Raw genomic sequence first — 22,314 nt, 5'->3', positions numbered from 1 at the left:
TGTGATCTTCAGCAAGGAATTTCATCTTCTTAAGCCTTAACTTCCTTATACGCAAACAGAGACATGAGTAAATTAGAAGTGTTCGGTAATTAAATATACTCATGTAATGCAGTGTCTGACACACGGTAAATAAACAAGAAACACTGGTTGTTGGGGTTTTCTTAATTCAGGTAATGAGATTATAAAACGAAAACATAAAAGAAAGTAGCAAGATTAAAATGTACATTGGCCTAACACCTAGAGGGAGGCCATCTGGTTTAAATTTGGATCACCCCTGGCTAATAATGGAAAAAGTACTCCATTTACATTTTTGTAGAAATCAGAAGAACCACACAATGTGTTTTCAGTTCATTTTTAACGCACTTTCCTCAATTCTCTATAAAGCAAATTCAGTAATTTAGAAGCATATTTTTAACATACATTAACAACAACAAGAAAACATTGGAAACACTGGAAAAACTGGTTCACATCAATTCTTAAAGCCTTTAAAGTTGCTGATGCAAACTGCAGAATAAAGAGAAATGAACTTGCCAAATTTTACTTTAAAAAATCCAAACTGTAAGATTCTATTAAAGCCTTCTAAATTTGTTTTTTAATTGTTAAAGTGAAAATTAGTATTAAAAACTTCACCATCAAAGGGATTATTTTAGATCAGACTATCTGCTGCAATACCTTGAATTTTGCTTTATGTTATTGCAAAGGCTGACATAGTTAAAACATGCATACACATCCATACGGAAAAGAGTGCTAATTTAAAATATGAGAATTGTTATTTGAAATACCAAACGAAAATATAGCTAAGTTAAAAATTAAACATGTGAGGCAAGATTTCACTAATGCACATGTATGGAGCTGTTTTTTCTAATAATTTTGAAAGCAACTTTGCTTTGCCTTCACAAATTATTCTAAAAATCAGGATGAAGATTCAACTACAGGAAAATATTCCTTGTATAAAGCAAGGCTAGAAATGAAGTAATTCAAAGTCAAAAAAAAAAGACTGTATAATTTAAAGAACACAGTCAATTAGTAGACTTTTGTTTTGCTAATAGAAAAAAAATGAAAATCAATTAAAATTTCTAAAATGTCTGCAGACACATTTGTACCATTAGGCCAATATATATGTATGTATGTATGTGAGTAGGTATTTATTATATGTGTGTGTATATATATGGAATTTAAGGTCTTTATGTCATGAGAAAAGCCTAAATTCATATGGTATAGATTGCACATATGCTATACCATCTATACCATGCAACCTATCACTTTCTACACAGCTTAAAGAACTTACAATGTTTCACATTTATAAACCATACACACCATATAATAAGACAACTATATCAATTAGAATTTCATATAGTTTGAAACATTCATATTCCATTAATACTGAAGACCTTACATTCCACATCAAAACATCCTTTTGAGCTGGTGTTGCTGCTGTTCATCTATGCCACATACGAAAAGCTCTCGCATTTCTTGCTTTTTATTTCATAATGAACACTCAAGGTTAAATTTTTCCAAAGCTGTGTTATTTACTACAAAGCAATTATCTTTTAAGTATACATACTACAAAGTAATCATCTCCTCAGACCATATACGAGTACATGAATTCTAAAACTGGTTTGACAGAATCCTAACCAGTAATACTTTGTATTTTGTGGAATGAAGCAAAGTTGCTAGGTTTAACTTTCAAACTGAGTTAAATTTTTGTAGCAATGATGTTATTTTCTTTGGCGAAATTCATTGAAAATGCTTTGGAATTTGTCGGAATGCAGCCATAATTATTACTGACTGTTGTATGGAATCAATTTACTACAACACAAAAATACCAGCTGTTACAGTATGTCCTGAGAGGGATTACCGAATATTCTTAAATTGAAGTTCAATCCATCTTTCCATAAAAAAGAGAAAGACCCAAAAGCCAGGAACATAACAGCAGTATCAAGTGCACCTGAAGCATTTACAATGCCCAATAGAACGATTACAACCCTCCTTTAAAAGGGCTTATTTTTGAAATTTCATTATTCCAGTTGTACCTTGCTTCTATATATCACACTGTATCAGGTTCCTCTGGCATTGATCATGTGGAAACAGTGAACTATGTGAAGGTCTATGAGCTTACAACCTTCCATTTCTACCCGCCCTGGGTAACTCTTAATGCTCCCATGGCACTCATGACATCTAGTGGTCAACCACAGAAGTGCAAGTGTTTAAAACTTGTTTTCAGTAAATAACTTAATTCCATCGTCTGCAACATTTTTTATTAATGTGAACATATACACACACACACAGTTAATATATATGAACAAGAAATCAAGTAATTTTCAAATACATGTCCTCTATATTTGGGTAAGTGTTCAAGAATATGAAAACTTGTAATTAACTGTCATCATAAACTAGTTTAATAATTATGTTCCCAATCTATCATTTCAGAAGAATAAGTGTGCTCAGAAATCCAACTGTAGATTATTTCACCAGATACACGTACTCAAAAGTTACATTTTCAAAACCTAATAGAGCAATAAAATAACACAAACAAATTATCACATTTTTTAAAAAATAAATCTATCACAGATTTTTGTAAAAACTCAATCTGAAAGACTCATTAGTTCTATTAGCCACTGCAAGAAGCAGACTTATATCTGTTAACATTATTTGGACCCTCTTAAATTATAACTGTAAGAATAAAAGGAGGCAACATATAAAGTGGCAGACATCTGCTTATATAAAATGGTACTTGTACCTTTTATACCAGTCATTCTCAAAGTGTGGTCCACAGACCCCTAGTGGTCTCCAGGACCCTTTCAGAGGGGTCCATGAGGTCAAACAATTTTCATAAAATTGCTGAAGAAAGTACTGAGATGTTATTTGTCTTTTGCACTGTACCAGCATTTGCACCAATGGTGAAAAGCAATGGTCACGGGTGGTAAAACCACTGGCACCTGAGCATGAGTCAAGATAATGGCACCAAATTGCAACTATTCAACATTGTATTCTTTGTTGCCAAGGATGCTCATTCAGAGGAGGAGGAGGAAGAGGAAGAAAAACAGGAAGAGGAGGAGGGGAGAGGGAAGGTTCACTATAGAATATCCTTAATGAAGCAGTAAAAATTAATATTAATTGACTCTTGAGTACTCTTCTTTTTAACATCCTGTACGAATAATGGGAAGCACACATAAAGTAACTGCTGCTATAAACAAAGGAAACACTGTCTCAAAAAAACACTTGTGCAATGATTTGAGTTGTGAACTATACTGGCTGCTCTGATCATGGAACTTTTTTTTTTTTTTTTTTAACTTAAAAGAACAACTGAACACAAACTATGGTTATTCAAGCTTCAGTATTTGACAAACATTTTCTTGAAGATAAATAGAGTCCATACTTTCAAGGGAAACCAAAAACAGTATGTGTTGCTAATGATAAAAATGAGCTTCCAAGCAAAAATCAGAATTTTATAAAACTTGCATCCAGTAGAGGCTCATTTTGCATGGTGCTACGTAAACTGAAACACACGCATGGTGGAACCAAGTCCCCACTTTGCACTGGTTCTGTCAGCTTCCCAATGCCCAAAGGCTTTGCTGAGAAGACCCACGGTGACATTAACAAATGTGATTTTTTTGGCATTTTGTATCAACATTGGGAAGATCTGCATGATTCGGTGAACCAGTATTTTCCCATTTTCTACTAACACATTAGAAAATTATGCATGAACAACATCCATTCGAAGCTCAAGATTGATCAATGGATTTAAAGTTCCAATACAATAACTTTATTTCTGGAATTTCAGATTTTACACTGAAACTTATCTTTAAGAAACTGCCATATATCTTCGGTGTAACAGCAAAGAATATCCGCAGTTAACTGAATAGGCTATTAAAACAGTCCTCCCTTTTCCAACTACAGATCTGTGTAAGTTCAGTTTTTCTTCATATCCTTCAACCGGAACACACAGCAACAAAATGAAAGTAGACACAGATACGAAAATATAACAGTCTCCTGTTGAGCCAGGAATTAAAGAAATTTGCAATTCACTCATGCTTTTGTTTTGAGGGTAAAATTATTTTTCATTAAAATGTTATTTGTGTTAACATGAAGCAAATTTAATATTGTTATTTTTAAATGAATTAAACCAATATAACCCACATAATCGAAACTCTTTAGAGCCTTCAATAATTTTTAAGAGTATGGATCTGAGGACCAAAAATGTGGAGAATTGCTTCTCTAATGCCAAGGTTTGGCAAACATTCTCTGTCAACATTTAAGGCTTTGTGGTCCATATGATCTCAACCTAAACAATATGTACCTGAGTATGACTGTGTTCCCATAAAACTCGATTTCCAGAAATGAAGGAGGGCCAAGTTTGCTGACCATTATTCTATATCCTTACATCCCATCTGCTAGTGACTTAAGGATCTAGAAGTAGCATGCTTTCTAGTAACATTTGTACTGGTCATTATTTATATATTCAAAAAACAGAAAGTTTAAAAAATTCTATTTTGTTTTGTTGTGCAAAATTGTGAAAATTTTTAAAGATTCGGGTTTTAATCATAAACAAAACTGCATTTCAATTTTGGCTATCCCAAGTATCTCAGACTCTGTTGCTATACATAAAGAATTTTAAAACAGACTTATAACTGGCCAAGTATTAGGATGTTGTATGTAAGAAAAGATGCTTTATACAACCAAAAACAAAAATTCCTAGTTTTCAAGAAAAAAAGATTATGAAGGATCAAAATGTCCCACATTTTACAAATCCAATGGGGTCCAATGATTATATTAATATAAAACCAACACATGTCCTTTCCACACATGGAAAGGGAAATGCTGAAGCAACAGAAGAGAAGAATCCCACTAAAAGAATCCTATAAACCTTTAAAGACTTCAGAAAGGAAACAAGAGAACATGCTGCTTTATAATCTCCAGGTGAAGAGACCCAGGCTTTAAGGCTGCTAGGAAAGTCTGCGGGAACCCTGGTCCGTTTGCCAGGAAGGAACATTAACCACGAGACCCTTAGGGCCTCATCTAGTGAGGGCTCTTGGGAAGGCACACAACTGCCCCTTCTCTGCAAGCGCAGGTGTAATGAATGAACTAGCACTCGCAGGCAATGACCTCATTCCAGACTACCCGAACCATCTACAACAGTGAGTGCACCACGACCCCATTCTCCTTTTCTACTCTCCTTAAGCATAAATGGCAGCATTTACACTGTTGGCACATCCTCCAGACCTCTCCTCTGGGGCACTCCTCGGATGATGACTGTCCCTTCATTGCATTTATATTCTACCACTTACTGCTAAAAAGTCTTGGCTAAGTCTTCAAGATTACACCACTGACCATCAGTGACCCACTATTTTTGCTCTGTATCTCTTTCCTCTAATTGTTGAGGGCAGAGAAGAGTGATACAACTTCTTGATTACGTTTTCCTTGACTAATTCTCAATTCCAGATTCATCTCAGCATTCCACTGGCATTCCCTTCAGTCCTCTCTACCGCAGAAACCAATCCTTCTTTGTAATTAACGTACATCAATATAATTTTACATTTTTTGTTCAATCAGTGTCCCTCACTAGGTTCCTTAAGAATGGAACCCATATCATCATATGTGCCTAAAAACTGAATAACGATCCGCTCTCTTTCCCTTTCAAGTCAGAGTCACCTCATCATTTTACCTACGGGGAGATAGCACAGCCTAACAACGAGAGCACAGATTTTGAAATCAGACAGACCTAAGATCCCACCCAAGCCCTGCCTTACTGACTCTGTGATCCTGGCCAAGCTACTTAGTGAAATGAGATTAAATGAAATAAAAATAAAACATCTAACCCATATATAGCAGCCAATCAACAGATGGCCGCTATTTTATTTTATTCTATTCTATTCTATTTTCTTTTTTTTTTTTTTTTTTTTTTTTTTTTTGAGACGGAGTCTCGCTCTGTCGCCCAGGCTGGAGTGCAGTGGCGCGATCTCGGCTCACTGCAAGCTCCGCCTCCCGGGTTCACGCCATTCTCCTGCCTCAGCCTCCCGAGTAGCTGGGACTACAGGCGCCCACAACCGCGCCCGGCTAATTTTTTGTATTTTTAGTAGAGACGGGGTTTCACCGTGGTCTCGATCTCCTGACCTTGTGATCCGCCTGTCTCGGCCTCCCAAAGTGCTGGGATTACAGGCTTGAGCCACCGCGCCCGGCCTCTATTCTATTTTCGAGACAGAGTTTCACTCTTGTTGCCCAGGCTGGAGTACAGTGGTACGACCTCGGCTCATAGCAACCTCCACCTCCGGGGTTCAAGTGATTCTCCTGCCTCAGACTCCTGAATAGTTGGGATTACAGATGCCCGCCACCACACCTGGATAATTTTGTATTTTTAGTAGAGATGGCGTTTTACCCTGTTGGTCAGGCTGGTCTCGAACTCCTGACCTCAGGTGATCCACGCGCCTTAGCCTCCCATAGTGCTGGGATTACAGGTGTGAGCCACCACGCCCAACCTTACTAACACTTTTCAGTCTTGTTTTCATCACTCTCTATCTCATATTTCCTCTAATCTCGCAAACTTCTAGTGGTCCTACAATGAAAAGAATACATGCTTTGGTAAGACAAAAAACAGAGTTTAAATCTGAAGGATCTCCTACCACTTACCACATACACAACTGACAAGGCATGAGACCTCAGAAAGCCATGTTAAATAACGAAAATAAATAAATAAGAATAATGTTCGTGATGGCTCCTATTGAGTATCTCACAATTTCCCAGATATTAGGTTAAAAATGCAACATGCACTGTTTCATTTAATCCTCACAAGAATCCTATTATGTAAGCACTATTACCATGTCTTACAGATGAGGAAACTGAACTTTAGGCAATGTGCCCTAAGCCCACAACTTGAAGGGATTCTGATGTTGGTATGTATGAATTCAAGACCCACCCTGTGAATCATTCTACACAATGCTGCCTCTTAACCACTACTAACCTCTCTCAGTTTTCTTAGTGGTCAAATAGAAAGAATATGTATATCTCACTCACTTTTTGTGACTGGTTAAATGAAACAACGCATCTCAAACACAAAACACACCAGACGCTCCAATTTTAGCTCTCCCTTTCCCTCAACCTTCCCCTTAATTTTCTTGTTCTACTTGATTCCGTTTACAAATCAGAAAACTGCCTGCTTCATATCCACGTCCTCTTCTTGGCTCTTCAGTCACGTAACATAGTGCCTTCTCTGATATACCCAAAACATCAAGTAGGTTCCAAAAATAATATTCTCAGCCTTCGATCCTTAGGTCTAGAACATACCTACAAAATGCACAGCCTGTAAAAGCCACAGATCTCTCTAAAATCTACAGTAACATCTTGCATGATAGCCAGGGATACTGTCCCTCTGTTTTATACGGCTTAAGCAAATGATAGAGTATATCTGAAGCTCAAGAATATAATTCAGATTCTACTAAACCTTTCTTATTAACAAAATGTCACTCTAGCATTACCCACAATTCATAGTCACTAATTTCAAAAATATCTTGAGAGGTCAAAAATAAACCAGTCAATGAAGCAAGTTTTGATTAAAATTATATATCACTCCATATTCAACTTACCATGCATAAAAATAGAATAAATCTGTTTATTAAAAAGCTACATTTAAGACATTTAAGATTAAATTTTAATAGAGTTACCAAAAATCTACCTCTTTACCAATGCAACCTCTTATTGTAACACAGTTATGATTATTGTATAGGCATAGCAAAACATCAAGTGAAATATTCTAGCAATGACTGGAGGTTTTACTAAACATGTACAGGGAGTGACATCAGTAAGATGGTGGAACAGAATGCCTCAGACTCTCTTTTCCCCGTGGAAACAGTGACTTAACAACAACATACAAACCAAGTTACCTCTGTAACTCCAGAAGCCCATTAATTACACAGCACCCATGCAAGCAAAAGCTAAGGAAGGCGACATCAATGCAAAAATTGCTTTTTGCCCACTTTAGCTCCTCCCTGACCCCAGTGCAACATGGAGTAATTTGGAGGAAAATTCCCAACTTCCAGCTTCTCCCTCAAGAAGGAAAGAGAAGAGGAAAATGTGCACCCAATGTTCTGGCTTGTGAGGGGCTGCCCAAGGGACTAAGTTGGAGTGCTAACAGGAAGAGGGTATAATCTGGATGCCAGATTGGGGGCCACTGAAAACAAAAGAGAGCCCAGGGGCTTGTTACAGCATCAGGAAGACAGCAGAACCTCAGACGGATGCCATGAGGAGGAAGAGATTAATGTACAGACTTCTGAGAGGAAAATAGGAGCAAGTCTCATTAACCGTGAAATTACATGCACAGGCCCAGAGAAGATGCATTCTCAGCACTGGTTTGAGAGGTCCAAATAATCACTATCCAGGCTGATTGGAAAAGATCTTCCCCTGCACGAAGCCAGTCGATAAAAACCGAGAGGATCTATCTTTTCAAATGCCCAGATCTCAACAAAAGAACACAAGGCGCCAAAAAAACAGTAAAACATTGCCCAATCAAAGGGGCAAAACAGAGCTCCAGAAATCCACACTGAAGAAAAGATCTCTGAATTAGCTGACATAGAATTCAAGATAATCACCTGCCAGATGCTCAGTGAGCTAAAACAGCACACAAACAGACAACTAAAACAAGTCAGGAAAGGGATGCATGAACAAAGTAACAACAGAATCAGAGAAACAGAAACTATTAAAAGTTTCTATTTCTAGAAACTCTGGAGCTTACAAATACAATAACTGAATTGAAAAATTCACAAGAGGGACTCAACAGCGGACTTGATCAAGCAGAAAAAAAAAATCAGTGAACTTGAGTATAGATCATATGACACTATCAAGTCAGAAGAGCAAAAGCGAAAAAAGAATGAAGAAAAGGGAAGAACCTAATGGGACACCATCAAGCAGATGAATATATGCACTATGGGAGTCTGAGAAGAACAGAGACAAGGACATGGCTGAAAATTTCCCAAAAGTGAGGGAAGAAATGGACATAAAAATTCAAGATGCTTAACAAACTCTGAATTGGATAAATCAAAGATACTCATGCTAAGACATATTCTAATTAAACTGCCAAAAGCCACAGAGAGAATCTTGAAAGCAGCAAGAGAAAAGTGACTCATCGTGTACAAGGGAGCATCCACAGAGGATCAGTGAATTTCTCAGCAGAAACTTTGCACGTTGAAGTAAGATGATATATTCAAAGTGGTGAAAGAAAAAAGTCTGCCATTCAAGAAGACTACATCTGACAAAACTGTCCCGCAAAATGAAAAATAAATTAAGTTCCTTCCCAAATAAACAAAAGCTGAGGGAGTTTGTTGCCACTATACCTGTATTACACATACTAAAGGGAGTCCTTCAAGTCTAAATGAAAGAACGCTAGACAGCAACATAAAATCACATGAAAATATAAAGCTCTTTGAGAAAGCTGAATATATGAACAAATATAAAATACAGCAATATTGTAATGATGCATAAATCACTTTTAATTCTTTTATAAATTTTCGGGCTGGGCAACAAAGCAAGACTCCATCTATGCAAAAAAAAATTTCTTTTAATTAGCTGGGTGTGGTGACACACATCTGTAGTTCCAGCTGCTCAAGAGGTTAAGGTAGGAGTATCATTTGAAGCCAGGAGGTTGAGGCTGCAGTAAGCTATAAGCACACCACTGCACTCCAGCCTGGGTGACAAAGTGAAACCCGATCTAAATATATATATATATATATATGTTTATACACACACAGAGACACACATAAATTATATTAAAATATATGATAAAATATATAACATATACATGTAATTTACATACATATAAATTGTATATATGTTAACAGACAAAAGCATAAAAGTAACTATAAATCTATGTTAATGATTTATAGTAAATAACAATATAAAAAGATGTAATCTGTGATATCAATAACATATATGGGGACACAGAATTATAAAGAGCAGTCTCTATATGTGATTGAAATTAAATTGCTATTAAATGAAAACAGATTATAACTTTAAGATGATATGTGCAATTCTTATGGTGACCACAAAGAAAATACCTACAGAATATACACGAAAGGTAATGAGAAGAGAATCAAAGAATGTCCATACAAAAAAAATCTATAAAACACAAAGGGAGGCAGTATGAAAGATTCTCAACATCGCTAATCATTACAAAAATGCAAATAGAAACTATAAGATATTACATTAGGATGAATACTATCAAAGAAAACAGAATATAACAAGTGTTGGCAAGGATGTGGAGAAACTGGAACCCTTGGCACAGTTGATGGGAATGTAAATGTAAATTTCTATAGTATGGCCACTACAGAAAATAGCATGAAGGTTCCTCAAAATATTAAAAATAGAATTACCATATAACCCCGAAATCTCACTTCTAGGTATATATCCAACAAAATTGAAAGTGGGAACTCAAAGAGATATCTGCATACCTACATCACTACAGCATTGTTCACAACAGCCAAGGGGTGGAAGCAAATCTAACGTCTATTGACAGATGAATGGACAAGCCAAATGTGGTATATATATTCAATAGAAAATTATTCAGCCTTAAAAAAAGAAGGAAATAAGCCAGTTACCAAAAATCAAATACTGTATGGTTCCATTTATAAGCAGTATCTAAAATGGTCAAACTAATAGAAACAGAAAGCAGAACTGATGGCTGCCAGGAGCTGCAGGGAAAGGAAAGTGGTTGTTGTTTAATAGGTATAGAGTTTTTGTTTTGTAAATGAAAAGCTTCTGTTCTGAAGATCCATTGCATAACAATGTGAATATACTCAACACTACTAAACTGTACACTAAGAATTGTTAAGGCAGTAAATTTTGGGCCGGATGCAGTGGCTCAGGCCTGTAATCCCAGCACTCTGGGAGTCCGAGGCGGGCGGATCACGAGGTCAGGAGTTTGAGACTATCCTGGCTAACACGGTGAAACCCATTCTGTACTGAAAATACAAAAAATTAGCCAGGCGTGGTGGCGGGCGCCTGTAGTCCCAGTTACTCAGGAGGCTGAGGCAAGAGAATGGTGTGAACCTGGGAGGTAGAGCTTGCAGTGAGCCGAGATCACGCCCCTGCACTCCAGCCTGGGCGATATAGCGAGACTTCGTCTCAAAAAAAAAAAAAAAAAAAGACAGTGAATTTTATGTTATGTTTGTTTTTTACCACAATTTTAAAAAAAATGAATATAAGACCGCTGGGCACGGTGGCTCACGCCTGTAGTCCCAGCACGTTGGAGGCCGAGGCGGGCAGATCATGAGGTCAGGAGATCGAGACCATCATGGCTAACATGGTGAAACTCCGTCTCTACTAAAAATACAAAAGATTAGCCGGGCGTGGTGGCGGGCACCTGTAGTCCCAGCTGCTCAGGAGGCTGAGGCAGGAGAATGGCATGAACCCGGGAGGCGTAGCTTGCAGTGAGCCAAGATCATGCCACAGCACTTCAGCCTGGGTGACAGAGCAAGACTCTATCTCAAAAAATGAGTATAAGACGTTGAAGATAGTCTAAGGAAGAAATGAAATAACTACAAACGAATAGTAGCCATAAAAGTAGCCCAAAAGTCTAGTAAGTAGCTCTCGGACATGGGCAAGCTTAATCCTAACAACAAACAAACTGATTTAAGGGGCAGTTGTAAATACAGCTTGCCTATTTATAGTATACCATGGATAGCAGTCCTGCAGATCAAGTCTGAAACACATAAATCATTGTTGTATTTAAACTCACAAACACTGTCACAGGGGAGGGACTGATACCAAGTGATTACGCTATATATTCGGTATATAATAAATGGTTTCAACCAGCACTGTCAATTATGAATGACAACTCAATTGTTGTATCAAAGTATATAATGTAGGGAGCTTGACCACATTATTTTAGAAAACTTTCTAATTATGGCTAGACAATGATGCTACTCAACAATATATCTGCAACTCGTCCCTTCCACTTACAGAGTAGAATTGTGTCCCCAACCCCTTGAAGTTAGGTGAGGTTTTGTGGCTTGTCTTAGCCAGTAACATGAAAGTGAAAAATTTAAGAGCGAGCATGGGATTCCACATTGTATTAATCTGTTTTCATAAAGAACTGCCCAAGCCTGGGTAATTTATTAATATAAAGAAAAGAGGTTTAATTGACTCACAGTTCCACGTGGCTGGGGAGGCCTCAGGAAACTTACAATCATGGCAGAAGGTGAAAGGGAAGCAAAGCACATCTTACATGGTGGCAGGCGAGAGAAACAGAGGATAGGGGGAAAAAACTGCCAAACACTTCTAAAGCATCAGATCTGGCAAGAATTCACTATCACAAAAACAGCATGGTGGAAACCACCACCATGATCCAATTACCTCCTACCAGATCCCTCCCTTGACATGATGGGATTACAATTTGGATTACAATTATAGATGAGATTTGGGTAGGGACACAGAGCTGAATCATATCATACATCTTCTCCTTCCCAAGTTGTCTAATGTTTCCCATAATGACAAGTTCATCAGCTCAAGTCCCTGACATGGAGCACAGTACCCCACCAACATGTGATGGACACATAGCAACAGCAAGAAATAAATGTGTTGTTGGGGTTATTTGCTACTGAAACACAACCTAGCCCATTATGACTGATATACTGTTCATTTACAAATATCAACAGTATGATTTTTAAATAACATAAATCATTCACTCTAAGTATTTACATTGTTATTTCCTGAGTACTAATTAATATTAAGTGGTTCAACACAACAGTTCCTAAAAATGTGGGGCTACTAGAAACATCTGTAATAAATCTGGACATTAACGAAGATGATTTCATGTGTTTACTGACAACAGACTCATGTCAATTGTCTGGTTTTGTCAGTTTCCTAGGCCCTATATCAGAGGTATCAAAAAATACACTTTCTAAAAATTGATTCTTGTTTGTAAATAATTATGTCATAATACTAAAGTTAATTGTATGCATTTTCAAATTAAGGACAGCACTAAAAAGTTAAACCAAATGTAACACACAATGTTTGCAATCATGTATATTTATGTATGTATGTTTTTGAAGCTATCTTAAATAGACAGTGATCAAAGGAAATAGATAATCCAAAAGCACTGATTATATATAACACAAACAACTTTATATTAAGTTAGGTTTTTCTCCACGGTGGTCGATCTTTATGCTCCTAAAGGAAATCCTCACTTATCTGTGTATGAGCTGATACCCACATTTCCATTTTTCTAGCATATTCATCTATTTTATTTCCAATGCTGAGAACAAACCAGGAAACGCCCTTCAAACAATTCAAAACCCTAATGTTATATTGTAGAGAACAGTGCATCTTTTATGAATTAGAAGAGAATCTATTCTTTGCTAGCCCTTTATGCATTAAATAGTAGAGACTCTTACATTTGAAGTCAGCTATACCCAAGAGAAATTTTAAGAGCATTGCATTCTTCATATTCCTTTTAATATTACTTTCTTCACTAACCTCAATTTTTACACTTCATGAATATTAGCTGCTGGAATCTATTGACTATACTTAGTAAATTTTTAATTTGTATGTCATAGCTCTGAATAGGAGTATTTCGTTTCTACAGTGAAACAAATGAACAGAAAAGGGGAAAAGTTAACATTTCCAAAGAGTTATGTAAAGACGGAACAAAAATTAAGTTGCTAAGGAAAGTAACATGCCAGTCATTGTCCAAAAACCATGGGAAACGGTTACACAAAAGAACATTTCACAGAGCTGTGCACGGCCTGTTAGTGGACTGCTAGACAAACTGTCTAAGACTAACACACCCTGGAATGAATCTATCTGATTAGGAGAACTTACTTTATGATCAATTTAGTGTCAAGAAATTTGAGGGTTAGAAGAGGAATCTCGCTGGGAAAAATGGGGCCTGCTAAGACCATATGGAAGCCAGCTGTCAGCCACTTCCTATTCATACACTCTCGGGAGGAGACATGCCCTCACAAGAAACGGAAAATGATGTAAATGCCAAGCAGGAGGCTTTGTGCACTCCAACACGGCTCAAGTGGTTCAGGTTTCTCGGGTGTTTCCCCAGGTGGCATCTTCTCAGCTTCCTTGGCCTCTCTTTCTAAAATCTCCCTCACACCTTCCTAATTCCACTTAATGATCTTTGCCTATGCCTATCCCAGTTTCACGAGTCATGTGTATTTCACTCTTCTTGTCTACTGTCTGTCCTTCCTACTAGAATAGTCATGCGATGCAGGGTATAATGATGTTTCTGTCAATCACACACCACATATATGGCAGTGGTCGTATATTTTACTCTTCCCTTTCTATGTTTAGATATATTTAGATACTCAAATACCACTGTGTTCCAATTGCCTGCAATATTCAGTGCAGTCACCTGCTGTACAGGTTTCTGGCCTAGAAGCAACAGGCTGCACAATGTAGCCTAGGTGTGTAATGGGCTCTGCCATCTAGGTTTGTGTAAGTGCACTCTAGGATGTTCCCACAAGGACTAAGTTGCCTAACAACAAATTGAAATCCCTGTTGTTAAGCAACGTATGACTTACAGAAACTAAAAGAGGGCAGAGAATTTGGTCTGCATTATTCACGGCTGAATTCCTGGTGTCTTAGAATAGTGCTTGCCATAATAATAGATGACTCCAAACATTATTTGTTGAATGAATGAAAAAATGAATGAGTGACTACTGGAACCCCTACCAATTTTAGCCATAATATTATATATTTTATGTACATTATGTATTTTGTGTTTCTGCCTGTCCTCTTCTGAGTTCTCCTGTCCAAAGGAGAAAGACTGCTAATCTCATTGATCACAACCTAAAACATTTACTAGACCAAAAGTATAGTAGGAAAACTGTCAACAAGTTAGATATTAAAAGGTCAGTATCTGGCTGGGTGCGGGGGCTCATGCCTGTAATCCCAGCACTTTGGGAGGCCAAGGTGAGGGATCACGTGAGGTCAGGAGTTCAAGACCAGCCTGGCCAACATGCCAAAACCCCGTCTCTACTAAAAATACAAAAATTAGCCAGGTGTGGTTGCACACGCTTGCAGTCCCAGCTACTCGAAAGGCTGAGGCAGGAGGATTGCTTGAACCTGGGAGGCAGAGGCTGTAGTGAGCTGAGATCATGCCACTGCACTCCAACCTGGGCAACAGGGCGAGACTTTGTACCCCGCCAAAAAAGGTCATCCTTGCTCAGTCCCCTTTGACATCTGCTCCCTTTTCCCGGAGTAAGTAGACTCTGTTAGTGCCAGTCAGCTCGCCGGCTGCCTACTCTCACCATTGCACTGGGTGCGGGTCACACTTGTGTTGGCTGTGTGCTTTTCTCACACAAACTTCTGCTGACCTGGGCTTCTGACATGATAAAAGGGCCTGCTCCTTCCCCTGGTGGGAGGAGCCTAGCCCACTCCTCTCTGGAATCACTCCACTTCTTCTCGTCTCACATGGAGAAGCCTGGCGTGGGCCATCGCTTTAGCCAAGAATGATGTCCTCTTCAACTTTTGTGCATATTTGAAATTTTTGCTGATGAAAAAAGTGTCCTTTTCAACATTTTGATTTAAAGTGTAATAGCATTTACTATATATCCATCTCTTGAAAGTCTCAAAAAGAAACTGTAGAAAGAAACTATTATATAACCACAAATTAATAATAGTAAAAGCAAGTCTTTGTGGTTCTCCTATTGGATGTAACAGAACCCACTATCTATACCACCAAATTCTAACTTTCCTGATTTTATCTCCCTAAACATCTCTCTCCTAACATCTTTTGTTTTGGAGAGATGCTCGATAGAGTATTCAGGGGTGTCAAGTAATGGTGTCTGTAATTTACTCAAAAATACTTCAGCAGAGAGGCAGAGGAGAAGGAGAGAAAACATATGGCCAAATGTCATCTGTTGCTGGATCTAAGGTGGACATATGGGTATTCATTGATACTATTCTACTTTTCTATATATCCTGAAATTTTTATGCTAAAACATTTTTAGGGGAAAAAAAGAACTTCCACATCTCCCAGCTTCTCATATCCCAGAATCATGTGCCTTCTGAGAACCCTAATAAACCCACTTGGAAAACGTAGTAATCCTCAGATTGCTCTGTCCCCACCTCCAACCCATCCTACACATGCTGCCAGCATCATCTTTCAAAAATACTTACGTGATCACTTAACTACTCTAAATAAACCAGCTGATGATTCAACCGCACTTTTCATGATAAAGTTTAAATTCCTTAAAATGAGACATGCTCTTGGTCCTTTCTCATTGCTTTCTTTGCAAAAATCACACCAACACCCTCTCTCAAGTTTTCTATAAAACTACAACCCTGAACACACTGTGTTATTTCATGCTTCTGTGAATTTGATCACTTTAGTTCTTCTGCCTGCTTCAAAATATGGATTTAATTGCATGTATGTTACCACACTGCCTAATGAGGAGCCTGTGAGCAAAAAGGATCATCATAGCAAGTATAGGGGTCAACACAGTCTAATCTGTAAAGCCATATGGTCTCTTTTTCAAACCTGCATATGACTATTCAGCAATTCCTTTCAAATTCAGTAGAGGGTGCTATAATTTAATTTTTAAAAGGAAAATGGAATTCATGTTAACAAAGGCAACTTTCACAAGCATTAGCTGATGAGTTAACAAATATATTTCTAATAAGTAAAGAATGTGAAACTAAAAATAAACACCCAACATTGCCTTAATCTGAACAAATATCATATTTTTGATTTAAGAAAGAACCACATAAGAATACATCAAAATTCTGGTCGGGCACAGTGGCTCAAGCCTGTAACGCCAGCACTTTGGGAGGCTGAGGTGGGCAGATCACTTGAGGTCAGGAGTTCGAGACTAGCCTTGCCAACATGGTGAAACCCTATCTCTACTAAAAATACAAAAATTAGCCAGGTGTGGTGCATGCCTGTAGTCCCAGCTACTCGGGAGGCTGAGGCAGGATAACTGCTTGAACCCGGTAGGCGAAGGATGCAGTGAGCCGAGATCGCACCATTGCACTCCAGCCTGGGCAACAGAACAAGACCCTGCCTCAAAAAAAAAAAAAATCAAAATTCCAACTGTGATTATACCTTCTGAACCAACAATAGCTTGTAGAAACATACCCTAAGAAATAATCATACAAGTATACAACAATAAGCCAATCAATCTACTGTAAAATATAACAGAAAAGTGTTCAAGTTTTTATCTTCATTGCAGAGTTACTACTTCACTCACAATATCAACACAGAACTGATGCAGGCACAGGTATTCTGACTTCAACACACCTGTACCAACACAGGAGGCCTCTATTCCCTGGCACCTCTTTATTCAAACTTTTGCCATTTAGCCAGGCACAATAGCACATACCTGCAGTCCCAGATACTTGGGAGGCTGAGGTGGGAGGATTACTTGAGCCCAGGAATTCAAGACCAGCCTGAGCAACAAAGTAATGACTCCCATCTCTAATATATGTATACTTAACGACAAAAAAAAAAAAACTTTTTCCATTTGTTTCACTTTGGGTCTTCTAATCTATACTTTCCTATGCTAATTTCCGGTCCATTTTTAGTTTTTCTTTTGCAGTTTCAGAAAGGTGCTGACAATCAGCAATGACTACACTTGAGACAAGACGACAGACCTCAAATTACTGTCAAAATTAATCTTTTCATTTTGTGACTCAGCTTAAACCTTGCTTAGTTATCAAATACTTATCAAACTCCTGTGATTAGCATAGCACAATGTCAGGGGTATAACAGAAAATATCAAATTATAAACATAGTAGATTTCATTATCTTAAAATCAATTTCACTTCCAAAATTCAGAATCTATGAGCCTAGATTGTATTCTGCAGTTTTACTCATGAACTTCAAGGATTTGGGTAAACGAGGACATGTCACACACTCAGAGTATTCCACAGTAGGGCATTCCCCTACAGGGGAATCACTGCTACAATCACTACTCAATTTCTTCCTTACCTGAAAGGAAGCCAAGATGGTATTGAACAAGAATGGAACCACACAGTACACAGACATTTATTTAGCTTTCTGCGAGGCATTAAAAAATCAGATATTGCTCAAGCCTGGGTTGTAATATGAAAAAGCTGGCATTAACCCTCACACATTCAGTCTCTCCATCTAGCTCCCCCATTTTCTAGACACTCTGCTACCTCTCACTGTTTTCTTCAATATGTGAAAAGGCAAGAAGTACACCTGTATCTAACATCATACAGAGGTGTTAAAAGGCAACCAGATAAGATTTTTTTTCCATCTTGGCAAAACCAACTCTTCATAGTGGAAACTCAATAGGCTCTTAGAACTGTTTGAAATTTGAATCTATTTAAGTGACATCAACCAGCAAATATTCTCCTGATAATAAAAGCTTCCATTTCTGACATCCACATGTGGCAGAAATTCCCACTCCCTAATAGCGGCAAGTTTATTCTCTGTTGTCCTAGAAAGGGTCTTTTTCTCATCTGCATTTCTTTTTTTTTTTTTGAGGTGGGGGGCAGAGTCCCACTGTGTCACCCAGGCTGGCGTGCAGTTGCACTATCTCAGCTCACTGCAACTTCTGCCTCCCTGGTTCAAGCGATTCTCCCGCCTCAGCCTCCCAAACAGCTGGGACTATAAGCACGTGCCACCATGCCCAGCTAATTTTTGTATTTTTAGTAGAGATGGGGTTTCACCATGTTGGACAGGTTGGTCTCGAACTCCTGACCTCATGATCCACCCTCCTCGGCTTCCCAAAGTGCTGGGATTACTGGCGTGAGCCACTGTGCCCGGCCTCATCTGCATTTCTTTAAAGATCAGAACGGTTTTTCATTTTTGGTAAAAGATGAGCTGCCAAGGGGGAAATTACTGAAATGCCAAGTAGAGCTGCCGGCCAAATATGAGCTGGGGAGTTTAAGACTAACGAGGATTTAGAGTTTTGAAGGTTGCTGAGTAAGCTCAAGAGGTGAGCCCGACAAACATAAAACAGAAAAGGAGCCTACAAAAGATGGAGTAACTTCTCTGCAGCCTAAGAACCAGGGCCAGACTCCAGGTTTGGATTAATCAGAGAGAGGAAAAATAACAAATCTGTGCTAACCGTATTTCAACAACAAGGAAACCTACAAGCATCAGGATGTAGAAACTGTTTATTAACACATTTCCTTATAGTTGATAGATCCTATGTAGATTCAGTGAAAAATTATCTTCCTTAATTTCTGCACATTATACAAGGACAACCAAGTAATTGTTCCTACTTGACTGCTCAAGACATCATTTCTCAGTTATTAAAAAGACATACTTTTGGCCAGGCACAGTGGCTCACACCTGTAATCCCAGCACTTTGGGAGGCTGAGGCAGGTGGATCACTTGAGCACAGGAGTTTAAGACCAGCCTGGCCAACATGGCAAAACCTCATCTCTACTAAAAATACAAAAATTAGCCAGTTATGGTGGGGGGCTCCTGTAGTCCCAGCTACTAGGGAGGCTGAGGCAGGAGAATCACTTGAACCTGGGAGGCAGAGGTTGCAGTGAGTCAAGATTGCACCACTGCACTCCAGCCTGGGCTACAGAGAGAGACTCCATCTCAAAAAAAAAAAAAGAAAAGAAACAAAGACATACTTTTGCTATATCCACCTTATGCGAATTACATTCAATTGCACTATAATCTCCTTGAATTAACAAAATGGGACAATGTTTCAAAAGATCCTTTTTACTCCCCCCTAAGTCATTTGAGAATATTTCTAAAGCCATTAATTTCACAAACTAGCCAAGATGACTGAGAAAAATCATAGCTGTACAAGTTCTGAAAATCTTGCTGAATATAACTGTCTTATGGTCCAAGACCTGTATTTCTTTGCCTGAATCCCTGAATTATAAATGGCTATAAAAAGAAAAGAGGAAAGAAAAGGGCCCAACAAATTAAAAGGTTCCCACATGAAAAGTAATGATGTTATATTGCAACAAACATTTTGGAGACTGGGATTACCTGAAAACTCTGGGCTTCCGCTCCGAAGCACTAATTTGCCAAAAGTATGGCAAATGTAACTCTTAAAACAGTACTGACTCATCCTGAGTACATAGTTTGATCTTATCTATTTTAATATCAAGGAATCCAGGAATCCAAGATTTGCTACACCTTACATCATAAATGAAAAGGCAATACTAAAGATAATTACTTCAAACCTACCCACCAGAATTGCCCTCAGTGTAGGTTTTAAGTATAATGCAGATAACCACAATACAGAATGAAAACCTGGACAGATGATATTTAACTGAGTAATTATGTTATCTGCACTCCAGATAGGAAGGGCTGAGAGGAAAAACAGGAAGAAACATGCCATCTTACTCACCCACAGTGGAGTGCTGGCTATAAATCAAGTCGGCCTGCCCAAACACACACAAGACTTAATGATGACCTCAGTGAGAGCAGCTGAGTTTGTGCAGTAAGGAAACCTGCACAAAATTAAAGGGAAAACTATCGAGGCCCCACATGGACATAATCGCTATGGACTGTAGATGTGAAAATGATGACATAATGGTGGGGGAGTAGGAGGACTCCAGTAGGAAGCCATAACCAAATAATAAAAAATACATTTGTTATAAAATGGAAACTAGAAGTTACTGAATTTCTAGCATTTTCCCCCGTTGTTCTCTAAATGTATGCACTCCAACATAGTACAAACACACTTTGAAAAAACAAATGTATAGAAAAGGGATAGGAACTCATCTTTTCTGTCACCCAGGCTGGAAACCTCTGCCTCCCAGGTTCAAGTGATTCTCCTGCCTCAGCCTCCCGAGTAGCTGGGATTACAGGTGCACACCACCACACCTGACTAGTTTTTGTATTTTTAGTAGTGATGGGGTTTCACCATGTTGGCCAGGCTGGTCTCAAACTCCTGACCTCAAATGATCCACCCTCCTTGGCCTACCCAAAGTGTTGAGATTACAGGCATGAGCCAGAGCCTAGCCCACTTTTTTCTCTCTTTTTTTTTGAACCGGAGTCTCACTCTGTCACCCAGACTAGAGTGCAGTGGTGCGATCTCGGCTCACTGCAACCTCTGCCTCCTGGGTTCAAGCGATTCTCCTGCCTCAGCCTCCCAAGTAGCTGGGACTACAGGCACGTGCCACCATGCTCAGCTAATTTTTAGTAGAGACGGAGTTTCACCATGTTAGCCAGGATGGTCTCAATCTCCTGACCTCTTGATCCGCCCGCCTCAGCCTCCCAAAGTGCTGGGATTACAGGCATGAGCCACCGTGCCCAGACCATCTTTTTCTTAATTCTATATATTTGTTACTGAAATATTTTTTCCTACTCAATTTTAACAAACTAATAAAATTCCAATCACAGAGTACAATGAAATACATGTCAGGATCCAGGAGGGCTCTCAGATTTATGGACTAACTATGAATATTTCTAGTAGTCATTAGTGGTATCCTAAAAAGTTTGCAGAGAGGCACTGGGAGGCGAAGAGGAGAGGGAAGAGACCATAGTATGAGTGTTTTACTTCCTTTATACTTAGTGAAATACGCTTCATATAAATCATCCTTTGGAGTTCATGAAATACCCTGAAAACTCTACTATCTGGAGAGACGTGCATGGTCAATTTTCTTTGCTCTGACATTCAGAACTGTGCCTTCCTGAGGTCAACAGCATACTAGGAGTGTGAAAAGGGAAATTTTAGAATATGGAACAACTTTGGGGAGAGAATTTCTAGATAGGGAGGATATGAAGGCAGCGGCGGCTCAAATTGCAGAGAGAAAAGTTACCAAGGTCAAGCGCCCCTACCCAGACACTTTCTATATAACAGACCTATGCAGATGCTGCAGCTAAGCCATCTGGACTACTGCCCTGCAACTCCACATAGCCATACATTTTTAGTTGCTTTCAGGAAAAAAAAAAAAGCCTATTAATTCTAATATTAATATGAATTCCAATAACAGATTAAATGCACCCCCAGAAAAATACTGCAGCCAAGATTCTACTTCTAAGAATTTCACTGCAGACATAATTCACACAGGTATACAAATATATATGTGTAAAAAAATGGACTAAGCATCATTAGACAGAAAAAAAAATGTTCATCAATCAGGCAATGGTTTTAAAAAATATATATAATGAAAAGTGCCACAGGGAGGAGGTTGGGATAGAAAATTGGACTACGTTTTTAGGCTATAGTCTTTCCACTTTTCTTATTTCACAATGAGTATTTATTCAAGTCTTACTTATATAACTAAGAACAGAAAAATCATACATTCTATTAACCTTTTAAAATTCAAATGGCAATCATGGCTCACAGTTCCATTGTAAGTCTCAAAGCCTGTTTAATCTGTCATTGTACACAATCCATTTATATGAGAATCTGTGTGTCTTTCTTCTCC

General features: G+C 38.4%; 1 protein-coding gene across 5 annotated transcripts in view; it reads right to left on the bottom strand.

The window, feature by feature from the left end:
- Window positions 1-22,314, bottom strand: part of LOC105479981 (MAGUK p55 scaffold protein 7) — a 249,974-nt gene that overhangs the window by 181,776 nt on the left and 45,884 nt on the right. The window contains exon 1 of one of the 5 annotated variants that reach the window (XM_071070316.1): window positions 20,286-20,502. The exons of the other annotated variants lie outside the window; for them this stretch is intronic. The gene's annotated coding sequence lies outside the window, so the exon portion shown is untranslated. Of the gene's footprint in view, window positions 1-20,285; window positions 20,503-22,314 lie in introns of those variants that run through there. 5 annotated transcript variants of the gene reach the window in all.

This window comes from Macaca nemestrina, chromosome 9, assembly GCF_043159975.1.
Source record: "Macaca nemestrina isolate mMacNem1 chromosome 9, mMacNem.hap1, whole genome shotgun sequence".
In the NCBI taxonomy this organism is placed as follows: Eukaryota; Metazoa; Chordata; class Mammalia; order Primates; family Cercopithecidae; genus Macaca; species Macaca nemestrina.
The sequence above is the reverse complement of the archived record's forward strand: the minus strand, read 5'-3'. Positions and strand labels throughout refer to the sequence as shown.